This window comes from Myotis nattereri (assembly GCF_964212035.1).
Source record: "Myotis nattereri genome assembly, chromosome: 2".
Classification (NCBI taxonomy): domain Eukaryota; kingdom Metazoa; phylum Chordata; class Mammalia; order Chiroptera; family Vespertilionidae; genus Myotis; species Myotis nattereri.
This window is the reverse complement of record NC_138076.1, coordinates 158,928,523-158,941,606: the sequence shown is the minus strand read 5'-3', so window position 1 is coordinate 158,941,606 and position 13,084 is coordinate 158,928,523. Positions and strand designations below refer to the sequence as shown.

The following is a 13,084-nucleotide window of genomic DNA, read 5'->3' as shown; positions in this document are numbered from 1 at the left end:
CTTTGATTTTATTTTAATAGGAAAAAATATTTTGGTCTACATTAACTATATGACCCTGCTTTTCAAGTCATTAAAGCAAAACTTCGAGATCCTTACTGTGTCAAAAATATTGCTAATGGGTTTATTTATTTAAAAAATCTGCTTTTTACTGGGGGAACTAGACACACGTTGCAGATTGTGTTTTCCAAAGATGATAGCAATGATATCTCCCATGCATATGCTCTTACTATGATGCTCCTCTCATCAGATGGTGAGATCTGTGTCTCCTCTTCTTGCACCTGGATAGACCTTTATGACTGTCTCGACCAAGAGGGTATAATGGAAGTGATGCTATGTGGCTATCGAAGTTAGTTCATAAAAATGCTATACATTTCTGCTTTCCTGTATTGGGACATTTGCTCTTGGTACCCAGCCATCATGCTATGAGGAAACCCAATTAGCCCACATGGAGAGACCATATGAAGAGGCCATGTATACCAGTAGGTATTCCAGGCAACAGCCAAGCTGAGATCTCAGCTGAACACTGGCATCAATCATTAACATCAATCACATGTCAGTATCAATCCTGCCAGATGATTTCACCTCTCAGTCATTGAGTAATCCTCAATCTTTGATGCTTTCTAGTTGAATAATCAAATATCCGAGAGTAAAGACGAGCCCTCCCTGCTGTGCTCTGTTCAAATTCCAGACCCACAGAATCAGGTCATAATCTACACTAATAAAAGAGAAACATGCAAATTGGTGTGACTCTGCTACGCCTAACAGCCAATCAGGTGAGCATGCAAATTAACCCAACAAAGATGGAGGTTAATTTGCATACGCAGGCATGGAGCGAATACTGAAGGCTCTGGCCGGAGTGAAGACTGAAGACTGAAGAGGCTTGGCTTCTCCGCTGCGGCCAGACCAAAGGCCTGGGTCCTGGGGGCCGGAGGAAAACCGGTGCCCGCAGCCAGGGGAAGGAAGGTCTATTGGGTGACTCTTCATACAACGGGCTTCTAGTGTGAACATAATAAAATGCCTGTTGTATGCCACTAAGTTTTAGGTGTTTGCCATGTAGCAATAGTAACCGAAACAGCACACAGACCCTTTTCTGTTTTGTTGACAATTCTGTGAGTTTTGATCATCTTAAAATGCTTTATTTTCTTTATCCCATATTGTTGAGGTCTTAATTTAAGAACTGTGTCTGTAAAGTCCTTTAGTTCAGACATGCCTGGGTAATTGGGGCAGGGGGTGGGGTGGGGCGGGTGTCTGTCTGTGGGGTAATTTCCCCGGGAGTATTTGCACAAAGGACCAATGAGTCTCCTATGGAAGAATTCAAAAGAGACTCCCTGTTCAGGAAGTTGGTGTCTGAGTAATGGTCCAGTGTTAGAGGGCTGGGTTAACTGTGAGTACCATCACTCTACCTGCCTTTCAGCTCAGCCACTGTGGACTCAAGCCTGAGTCCCAGAGAGAGGGAATTGGCAATACAAGCATCACTAAGAGGAGCAGCTTCAGTTGATCTTCCCTGGGGTTGTAAGAACATAAACCAACAGGTTCAGCAGCACTGGTGCCAGCTGCCTTGACCAAATAGAAAGACATCTGACCTTGGCTGTTGGGCATTGGGTGTCCCATTGTTGACTTTGGTGACCTTTGCAGAAAGCCAGAGAAGGTGAAGGGCAAATGATGTTTTGCTACGTGGAAGTTGGGAGGACTTTATTTATTTTTTTATCCATTCATTCACTATGTGGTGGGGACTCTTAACTGCCCAATGTATTCTGTTCTTTCCTTCTATAATAACAAAATTGTATCTTCCGTTTATCAACCTCCCCTTCCACGTGGAATGGGAGAAGTGATGTGTGCCACTAGCAGCTCTGGGACTTTAGACACTTAGATAGGCATCTCCAAGGTATTTTCTTTCTTTCTGTTGGTTGGAACCCATCAACTCAACCTTGACATGCAGTGGAGAACAACATCCAGGGTCTCTGAATGACTACATGGGACAGAGCCACCCACTGACATGGAATGGTCACCACTAATTTTTAGGTGAAAAATAAACTGTCTTTTAAAAAAATCTTTAAATTATTGTTGAGTCTCTTTGTTTTAGCCATTTAGCCTTACCTTAATCAATACAGTTATTCATCCAACAAAATTTATTGACCCATATATCAGGTTCTGTAAAAGATGATGGGGATACAATGGTGAACTTAAAATTCACTGGGCAGTGCAGACAAATAAATACATAATCACAACTGTGATACACATTAAGGGTTCTAGAGGAGATGTGTATGGTAAATGAGAGTATATAGTTAGGGGAATTGACCTAGTTGTGGAGATTAATAAAGGCAAATAACAGGAACCCTACTCTCCCGCCCCCCCGGCCCCCCCCCCCCCCCCCGCAACAAAACAAAGCCTAACACTCAAATCAGAGGCAAAGCAAAAGCAAACAGTCTAAGCCTGTTATCTGTCCAAATAGGGAAGACAATAAGCTAAATTTTAAACCAGAAAAGTCAGAGACTGAGGGGACTCTGATATTGAAAGGACCAAATAAAACAGAGGGGAGATGAGGCCTGAAATGATTTCCAAGCTACTGTGCAGATGCCAAGGTAGTCTAGGAGGAGGGGTCACACGTGGCAGATAGTCCCTTATGTTTTACTAACTGCATCACAGCTAATTGCCCCTGTCTCCACTATAAAAAATCACCAGACTTAATGGGGGGAAAATGCACTTCCCTTTTCAATATATATAACATACCAGTGAAGGGGAGCATGAGTAAGAGCAGTTGAAACAATAGTACAAACATCTTACACTGTGAGAAGCTCACCTGAAGACCGCTGGCCTGAGGACTGTCTTGTTGGATCATTCTCTTCTTAGGAGTCATTGGCCCTTTTGTTAAGTCATTGGCCCAGTTCTCAATGCACAACAAGCATTTGGTGGCTGCGTTTCCACATGGCAGTCAAAATTCAATCTCAGTTTAAGCTGCTTACCTGAATCATAATTTTTTAACCCATGGAAAGAGTTAACTTTCATGCTGTGCAGAATTTCCTATGAACTGAATCTTAGTGTAGTAAACATGAAGAATATTAAATTTGCTTTTGGAACAAATAATTAAAAAATGGTGTTTGGTTAAGGGAGGGAAGCAGATATGAAAGAGGAATTACATAAACAATTTTCTGCTTTCATAGACATGTGGTAAATGCCTAAAATATGTATACTAAAAATCAACTATCATTTTGGTGTTTTAGGGAACTGCTTTTATCGATCAAATGGTAATTGCTCATTCTAATGGCTGGGAAACATTATTCAAATAAAGATGGTCATCTCTAATTTTCCTTAAAATTCTTCAGCTTATAAAAAGTTGAGTTTAAAATAATGACCTTTTCTGATATCACAGAACATTTGTAGTAGATAACAAATGGACAATGTATGCTTCTATAGAGCCTACTTCACTAATATAAAATTTTTGATAATTTCTGAAGGGGAATTAGAAAACAAGTATAGCATAACATAGACTTTGGAAACAGACTGATTTGAATTTTGGCTCTCTGTTTATTAGCTGTGACATCAGCAAGTTACTTAACCATTTTTGCCTCAGTTTCCTCATCTGTGAAATGGGGTGATAATGCCTACTTGTATCACAGAGTTGTGAGAATTGAATAAATTAATACCGGTGAACTGCTAAGAATAGTGCCTGATATATAATAAGTACTCTCTGTTAGTGGGCTGAAATTACCATTGCTAATTAAATAAAAAGGGATGGGAAAGCTTACTCAACAAAAAGCAGAGTCAACAAGATTTTGAAGAGGAATTGGTTACTTGCCTAAGAGAACAAACTCTTTCAAGCATATTAAATGTACTTTTCCCCTTTAATGTTGTTCAAATATGAGCAGAGGCCACTAATGAATAAAGAAGTATCTTTATTCTCCCCCAAAACAACAACAACAACAACAACAACAACAACAACAACACACATTGATTTGGTTATTCTGATTCTCTTGCGAGTCCACATGCATTTTCGGATGGGCTTTTTTATTTCTGCAAAAGCTATTTTCAGGATTTTGATAGGGGTTGCTCTGAATCTGTGGATTGCTTTGGCTAGTATCGACATTTTAATAATATTGTCTTCCAATACATGAAGTTTTCACATCCATGGGATATGTTTCCATTTATTTATGTTTTCTTTAATTTCTTTCAGCAATATTTTGTAGTATTCATTGTACAAATCTTTTATCTGCCTGGTTAATTTCTAAATATTTTATTTTTAATATTTTTATTTATTGGTTTGAGAGAGAGAGAGAGAGAGAGAGAGAGAGAGAGAGAGAAACACTGATTTGTTTTTCCACTTATTTATACATTCATTAGTTGATTCTTGTATGTGCCCTGACTAGGGATTGAATCTGCAACCTTGGCATATCAGAACATTGCTCTAACCAACTGAGCTACCTGGCTAGGCCCTAAGCATTTTATTTTTTGATGCTATTTTAAATGGAATTGTTTTTGTAACTTTATTTTCAGATTGTTTATTGTTAGTGTATAGAAATGAAACTGATTTTGGGGTATTGACTTTGCATTCCACTACTTTGCTATCTTATTTATTAGTTCTAACAGAATTTTTGTTTGTATACCTTTTGTAAAATGAGGACACAGCGTCCCAGAGTGGTGAAGTGACTGGTCACCAAGGTCACATGGTCTCTGATGTCCCCTCCAGTCCTCTGTGCTCTGTGTTGGTAGGGCCCACTGAATGTTCTCTGTGCAGTGAGGGGAGGACTCCCTCTGGCTTGTTGCACACACAGATAGGCATGTGAGTCTGGTATGTGCAATCCATCTCGGCCAAATCTGCTTGCTTCTAAGGAGATACTTCTATTTTATAAAGGGGGGTTCACTGAGGACAGCTATAGCAGCAACAGAGGGGATAGGCAGGTTAGCTGGAAATCTCTTTGTGGCAAGCGAAAGGAACTGAATTTGAACTAAGGGAAGCAGAAAAGGGCAGCGGTGAACCTGGGGACTTAAACAGTATGAGGCCTCCTGGTCTTATTCCTTATCCTAGCCCTTTTGAGCATCAGCCTGTTTGCTTGAACTGGCTTTTCAAGTGTCTGGAGCCATTGTGGCCGCAGCTTGAGTCTCATATATTTATAGTTCCAAGACCAGAGAGGAAAGGTCCTCTGTCCTCAGTTCAAGTTTGGAAAAAAACACCACCCCAGCATAGAATTCTGATTGGCTTTACTTAGGCCATGTGACTATTCCTGGACCAATCCCATGACTAAGTATTGAGACTTTATGATTGGCCCATCTTGGATCAGGTACCCACCACTTGGCACATGTTGGAAACATGCATCAGAGCGACATGGTTTAAGAAAGCATCTACCTGCAGATGCTGTTCTGGGAACCAGTTTTAACAAATTTTTTCTTCTAAGTTCTTTTCCCTCTGTTTCCTTGTATTCATATATTTATAAAAGTAACATCAGGAGTGAGAGCCTCTGTTAGGTCTCTCTTTACCTCATGGTTGCATCTGAACATTCTTAACAAAGGCCAGTTGCCAATGTATCTTTTAACAAGAAGGGAGTGCTCCGGGCAGGAACTCAGGGTGGGGCTGAGGCTGGCTGGCATCAGAGAGCAGGACCCATTGAATGTGTGCTCATTGGCAGGACACAGAAAATGGGCTCTAGTAGAAATGCCGAGCCTGTGATTCTGGAGGGGCTTCTGTGTTTCTGCTAGTAGATAAGAACCAGACATTTCTGTGTGCTGAAAAGTAGAACATAGATTCATGCTTGCATGAGAGAAGAGAGGGAAAGAGAGAGAAAAACTATGTCTATCCTATTTTGGACCCTTGTGTTCACAGCCTTCCTCTCTTTCTTGGCATGTGTCCCCACTCAGGAGCTTCTCCAGCTAGTTTTCAGCTCTACAAAGCAGGAAAAAATGTTATTATTACTTTTGCCTAATTTTTAATCAGTTTTCAAATTTAATCAGAAAAATGCCAGGTACATACAACTATAAAAACAATTATTAATTACCTCACCACAGCCTGGCCTCCTCAAGTTAGGTTTCAACCCTGAAGATAAATGACACACAGCTCTGTTCTGTATCTCTAGGCACGGAAACCACTGGGTGTATTGGGTGTAACAATAATGTTCAAGCATCAGTGTGATCCTGCTTTGGAGAGACTCAGATTTTAGAGAAGAAGAGGTTGGGAGAGCTCATTACTGGCTCACTGAACTGGTAAGAATTGTATAGAGCTCCCTTTTCTCTTTAGTTTATCAGTGCACTGGATTTATTGTTACTATTTTCATTGGGTGTAACAATAATGCTCATAAATAGCCACACACTCACTCTGCAAATGACACTTGACATTTCTAGTCACCTGAGAGACGAGGATGCCCACTTTCAGGAGATGTGCATAAAGGGGATAACAATCAGCTCGCAGTGTAGACTCTTTCAGGAGCTAAACATTCAAAATGTACTCAGGCTCAACTGAACTCAGAAACACATTTCAAATACACAGAGGAGCCAATTTGTCTGCAATACCTAACTTCTCTTGCTGCCCATGGCCTTTGGTTCATCCACCGCCTCCAGAATTCAATCAAGGGTGGCCTCTTGCCTCAGGGATGGCCAGTCTACTGCCAAGCAACCAGCCAATTAAATTCTATTCTCATTCTTTTTTTATTTTAAATATATTTTATTGATTTTTTACAGAGAGAAAGGGAGAGGGATAGATAGTTAGAAACATCGATGAGAGAGAAACGTCGATCAGCTGCCTCCTGCACACTCCCTACTGGGGATGTGCCCACAACCAAGGTACATGCCCTTGACCGGAGTCAAACCTGGGACCCTTGAGTCTGCAGGCCGATGCTCTATCCCCTGAGCCAAACTGGTTAGGGCTCATTCTTATTCCCTCCCCTCTCCCTCCCACCTTCCTCCCTCCCTCCCTCCCTCCCTCCCGCCCTCCCGCCCTCCCGCCCTCCCTTTTTCCCTCCCTCCCTTTCTCTCTCCCTTCCTCCTCTTCCTCCCTCTCTCCCTCCTTCTTTCCCTCCTGCCCTACCTCTGCTAAAATGCAGGTTGTGATTAAGGCTGGGGTGAGGCCTGAGATTCTGCTTTCCAACAAGTTCAGGTGATGTAATATTGCTGGTAACTCTGGGTAGCATAGAGACAGAGGGCATTAAGAGCTCAGACACCTTAACTGTGATGTTGGTGTGAAGGGCAGGGAACTTGTGTGCAGAGCGTCGCAGACAAGCTCTGGCTTTGTCCTTGAGGTTCATTTTTATTTTTGCCTTGCTTTTCCACGAATTCCACAAGAGATGTATCCTTTGAACAGAGCCCCTTTTCTTGAGCTAATTTGAAAGGGATTCTGTTCCTTCCTCACAAACAGATGTGTCTGGGTTAGGTCAAGAAAGAGATACATTAGCATCTAGAGAGGAGCCCACCGGTCAGGCCTGTGTGAGGTACAAATCCCTGGGCATTGCTACCCCTCAGGCTGCAGCCTGGCGCCTTTCCAATTGTTTTATCGTTTCATCAGGTGATTCCAAGTTTGTGCTTCAGGCAAGACCTTCTTCTGACCCTGTTAACTTGCTTGTTCTTTCAGTGCCAGCTCCTCCAATAAGAGGTGCAGTTTCAAAACAGAAATACTTCCAATACTGTAAATTGAAGAAGGCAGAACATTTAGCTGTTTGATATAAGAACAATCAGAAAATACAGTAAATGAATCCATGGTTACAATGCTAAAGAGTAAATTTATTTGCAATGTGAATAGCACATCAGTTGTGCTTTTACTGCGGCCCAGAATAATTTCCAGATATATATCCACCCGAAATAGAAGCTGCTTGCTTTCCATTTAACATATTCACAAAGTGGGTAGAGCCTAGAAGGAAGTGAATATTAGTATGTGACGGCTTGGGTTGGTTTATTGCTTGGCTTTCTATGGCATCCACATTCAGTTTGGCTCGGGCAGTAAACACAAAATGGATAAATACACTTGTAAATACTAACGGTAAAGGTAATCAGTTCTACTCAGCACTTGGCATGTGGAAGTGAAAGAAATGCAAATCCTTTGGGCAATATTCAGTCACTCAATACATACTTACTGAGCACCCACTTTTGAGCAAGGTACGACACTAGGTGTTTGGGGGTTCAAACATGAGCAAAATGCTGTTCCTTCGCTTGAGGCTCTCAGAACTAGGAAAAAAATAATAAGAAACGGTTCCTTCTTCTACCTCCATTTTCTCTTAACTGACAACTACATTGACTTTCATCTCCTTAGGTCAATGGGGTAAGTTTTCGTTCCAGCATCAGCCCATTGAAGGAGGTATTTTTTAAAAAAGTCTTTATTGATTTCAGAGAAGAAGTGAGAGGGAGAGAGAGATATCATTGATGAGAGAGAATCATTGATCTGCTGCCTCCTGTGCGCTCCCAACTGGAGATCGAGCCCACAACCCTGGGCACTTGCCCCGACCAGGAATCGAACCACTATGACCTCCTGGTTCATAGGTCAATGCTCAACCACGGAGCCACGCCAGCCGGGCATGAAGGAGGTATTTTTAATAGGCATTTTCAGTGCAGCTCAGATCTTATGATGCAGTAACAGTCCACAGTCAGAGTCATTCTTTGCTTAGATAACCAGAGCCACCTCTTTTGGCTAAACGGCCCTTCCATACTCCATCAGCCCGTAGAGCCTCCCTGAGAAATTTCTGTCGTGGCCTCTGCAAGGGGCCACCTGGAGAAGCTGTTTCAGGAACCAAAGGCAAAAATGAGACAGCCTGGTGAATTGCTACCCACCAGCCACTCTTCCCACCTTTTTTTTTTTTTTTTTTCATGTGTGAAAGAATACTGCGCCCTGGTGAATCAATGTGCCAGCCATGAACTGCATTGTGCCAACCCCTCCCCACCATTCATATGTTGAAACCCTAACCCCCATTTGACTGTATTGTACAAAGGGCCTTAAAGGAGGTGATAAGGTTAAATGAGGTTGTAAGGAGGAAGCCCTTATCTGATAGAACTGGTGTCCTTATAAGAAGAGGACAGAGCGAAAAAGTGACCATTGCAACTAAGGAGTGAGCTCTCACCAGCACCCAACCATGCTGGCACCCTGATCGCTGACTCCCAGCCTCCCAAACCATGAGAAAGCAAGTGTCCATTGTTCAAGCCCCCCAGTCTATGGTATTTATTATGGAGCCTGAACAGACTAGAACAAGGGTTGGCTCTGAATGAGGGCAGGGGAGAGAGCAAGGAGGCTGTGCATGAGTTGGTGCTGAGGGTTGGTGACTGGGACAGCTCCCAGTGGAGATCAGCTGCATCCTCTCCTGTAAAGGGTTTAGAACCCACAGCTGGGAACCACGACTTCAGTGCCTCTGGCTGGGAAGCAAGAAAAGCTGCTGGTGACAAGATGAATATTTAGTTTTGGGTGTACAGCGAGAGCATACTTTTGTGTAAACTACAACGATGATGCACTCCCTCTGACACAGATAGTGAAGGGGCCTCGTGAAATAGTCCTTTGGCGCAGCACCAGTCCTAGAGAAGTCAAAGTCTGAACATTTCTTAATTTTTGCTGGCCCCAATAAACCACACATTAAAGCCAATCTACTGATCTGATCATTAGGGTTTCCATTTCTCAGGAGTTATTAGGAGAATAAAGAACTCTATCCAAGCTACCAGGAGATGCGCAGCCATTGATAGTTGGAAAGAAATAAAGTCGATGACTAAATGAATGTGCAGTTTATGCACAAAGGTAACCTTTGTTCTTTCCGATTAGGATGTTGTTTCTCTGTAGACTTGGCAGATGTGGCTGTGTCATAAATAGAAGTGATATATTGTAGGATTCTCCTAACTGAAATGTGCATGAGGTCAAATTATAATCAAGGTAATATATATAAGTAATGAGCTGAGCCCACATTCCCAGGCATTTATCCATTTGATGCTAATAAATGAGCAGAGATGAAAAGACTGCTTCTAGACAAACCCAGCAACATAGTTACTTGTGTGGTTGGAGTACAGCAACTTATCTCTTTGTAGTGAATGTTTGCTAGTGATAATCAACTTCATTTGTTAATTGTATTTGTGGTATTAATGAGCTCATTAGCATAACAGTCACATCCTATTCTCCTGTGGTCAAAGTCTGGGGAATCACAGGTTTATTTTTTATTTATTGAATTTATTGGGATGACATTGTTTAATAAAATTATATAGGTTACAGGTGTACAATTCTATAATACATCATCTGTATATTGTATTCTGTGTTTGCTACCCCAAGTCAAGTCACCTTCCATCACCAATTATCCCCTCTTTACCTTCTTTTACCTCCCCCATCCCCCTTTCCTTTCAGTAATCACTATATTGTTGTCTGTGTCTGAGATTTTTGTTGTTGTTTTTTTTTTCTTCTTAACCTCTTCAACTTTTTCACCAGCCCCCTCTGACAGCTGTTAGTCAGTTCTCTGTGTCCATGAGTCTGTTCCTACTTTGTCAGTTTATTTTGTTCATTAGAATCCACATATGAGTGAAATCATATGGCACTTGTATTTCTCTGGCTGGCTTATTTCACTAAGTATAATACTCTTCAGGTCCATCCATGCTGTGCCAAAGGGTAAGAGATCCTTCTTTTTGTGTGTGTGGCTAAGTAGTATTCCATTGTGTAAATGTACCACTGCGTCTTTATCCACTAGTCTGCTGATTGTTGGAAAGGCCACCAGCAGGGTACATGGCAGGGAAATGGCCAGATAATTTGATTTAAGAAAATAAAGACTGACATTTATTACATTTTATTTTCACACAGCATCAGTGATCATTAATCCTCAGTGCCATGAACAGGGAGACCTGATTGGAGAGTTTACAAGACTTGCCTAGAACCACCCAGCAGATAAACAGAGAGTGGAACTTGGTCCCAGATTTTCTGACTCAAATCAATTTCTCTTTCTACTATCATGACGTTGCATTACAATAGTTGAGTCAATAATTATTTATACCAAAATTGTACCCTACCCTTTCCATATTCTTTAACTGTACATTTTGATTTGTGGTGTAAGACATGCCTATGTGTGAAGGACCTATTATAGGTTTGCCTAGGTCTTCAATAAAGATATCTAATTAATACATTGAAAAGAAGATAAATATATTCTCATATCATACACTATATTTTCACATCAGGAGAGGTGACAGCAAGAGAGAGAGAAAATCAAGATATTTGTGGATCTTTAGCTTGACATTCAGCAAGATGTTGATTTTAAATTTTCCATTTTTATTTCAAAACATATTTATTTATATTTTTTATTGGCTTTATTGGAGGTGACATTGGCTAATTTTATTTATTTTTTACAATATATTTTTATTGATTTCAGAGAGGAAGGGAGAGGGAGAGAGAGAAACATCAATGATGAGAGAGAATCATTGATCGGCTGCCTCCTGCAGGCCCTGCACTGGGGATTGAGCCCACAACCCGGGCATGTGCCCTGACTGGGAATCGAACTGTGACCTCCAGGTTCATAGGTACACACTCAACTACTGAGCCATGCTGGCCAGGCGGGGTGACATCCTATATAATAAAAGCCTAATATGTTAAGTTTCTGGTCGTCTGGTTGGCTGCTCAAAAGGTTGCAGCACCCACTGGTGCACAAATTTGTGCACCAGACCTCTAGTTGGTTAAAACCAATTCTGGGGCAGCTGGAGGGAGGATTGAAGATGGCAGCAGTGTGGCTCAGGGGGGCAGGGGTGGGGAGCCCCAGGGAGCCGAGGGGGTGGGCCAGGGCAGCTGTTTGATGTGGGCCCACACTATTCGCAGCTGCAGTACATTGGCCAGGGTGCGTAGGGCATGGTCATCTCAGCTTAGGACCACTTAGGCAAGACACGTGTGGCCATCAAAAAATCAGCCCCTTCGTGCATCAGACCTACTGCCAGTGCTGTGGGAAATTCAGATCTTGCTGCGCTTCTGCCATGAGAATGTCATCAGCATCTGAGACATTCTTCAGGCACCTACCCTGGATGCCATGAGGGATGTCTACATTGTGCAGGACCTGATGGAGACAGACCTGTACAGGTTGCTCAAAAGCCAGCAGCTGAGCAGTGACCACGTCTGCTACTTCTACCAGATCCTGAGGGGCCTCAAGTATAGCCACTCAACCACTGTGCTCCACCGGGATTTAAAGCCCTCCAACCTGCTCATCAACATCACCTGTGACCTTAAGATCTGAGATTTTAGCCTGGCCTGGATTGCCAATCCTCAGCATCACCACACTGGCTTCCTGACAGAACACATGGCCACACGCTGGTACTGGGCCCCAGAGATCATGCTTAATTCCAAGGGCTACACCAAGGCCATTGACATCTGGTCCGTGGGCTGCCTTCTGGCTGAAATGCTCTCCAACCAGCCCATTTTCCCTGGCAAGCACTACCTGGACCAGCTCAATCACATTCTGGGTATCCTGGGCTCTCCATCCCCAGAGGACCTGAATTGTATCATCAACATGAAATCCCAAAACTACCTACAGCCTCTGCCTTCCAAGACCAAGGTGGCCTGGGTCAAGCTATTCCCCAAGTCAGACTTCAAAGCCCTTGACCTTCTGGACCAGATGTTGACCTTTAACCCTAATAAACAGATCACATTGGAAGAGGCCCTGGCTCACCCCTACCTGGAGCAGTACTACGACCCAACAGATGAGCCAGTGGCCAGGAACCTTTCACCTTTGACATGGAGCTGGATGATCTACCCAAGGAGTGGCTGAAGGAGCTCATATTCCAGGAGATAACCTGCTTCCAGACTGGGATGCTGGAGGCCACCTAACTTGAACAGATGCCTCTGCTCCCTGGGGCTTGGCCCTGCCTCCTGTCTGCCCTTCCCCTGCTGGACTGTTAGAAAATGGACACTAAAAGCTTCCAAGCAGGAGGGAAGGAAGATGGCTGCCGACGGGAAGGCAGACTGCAAGATAGTGTGAGAGGGAGAGAACAAAAGGAGAACGTGTGGATGTAGGGGGAGTGTATATTTGTGGGTGAGGGACAGCTATACTCCAAGGGACTGTTGGGGACTGCCAGACTGGGATCCCCTGACCAGGGCAGCCTCTACTGCTGCTGAAATCTCTCCCGGAGCCACCAGCCCTGCTGCGGAGGCTGCGCCATCTTGAAGGGGAGACTGGCT

At 43.0% G+C, this 13,084-nt stretch overlaps 1 pseudogene across 1 annotated transcript; it reads left to right on the top strand.

Annotated features, from left to right (window-relative positions):
* The first annotated feature begins 445 nt into the window (after positions 1-445).
* LOC308513901 (mitogen-activated protein kinase 3-like) lies at positions 446-12,733 on the top strand (annotated as a pseudogene). Its single transcript has 2 exons — positions 446-479; positions 11,679-12,733. The product of its transcript is annotated as a mitogen-activated protein kinase 3-like (transcript).
* The last annotated feature ends 351 nt before the right edge of the window (positions 12,734-13,084 follow it).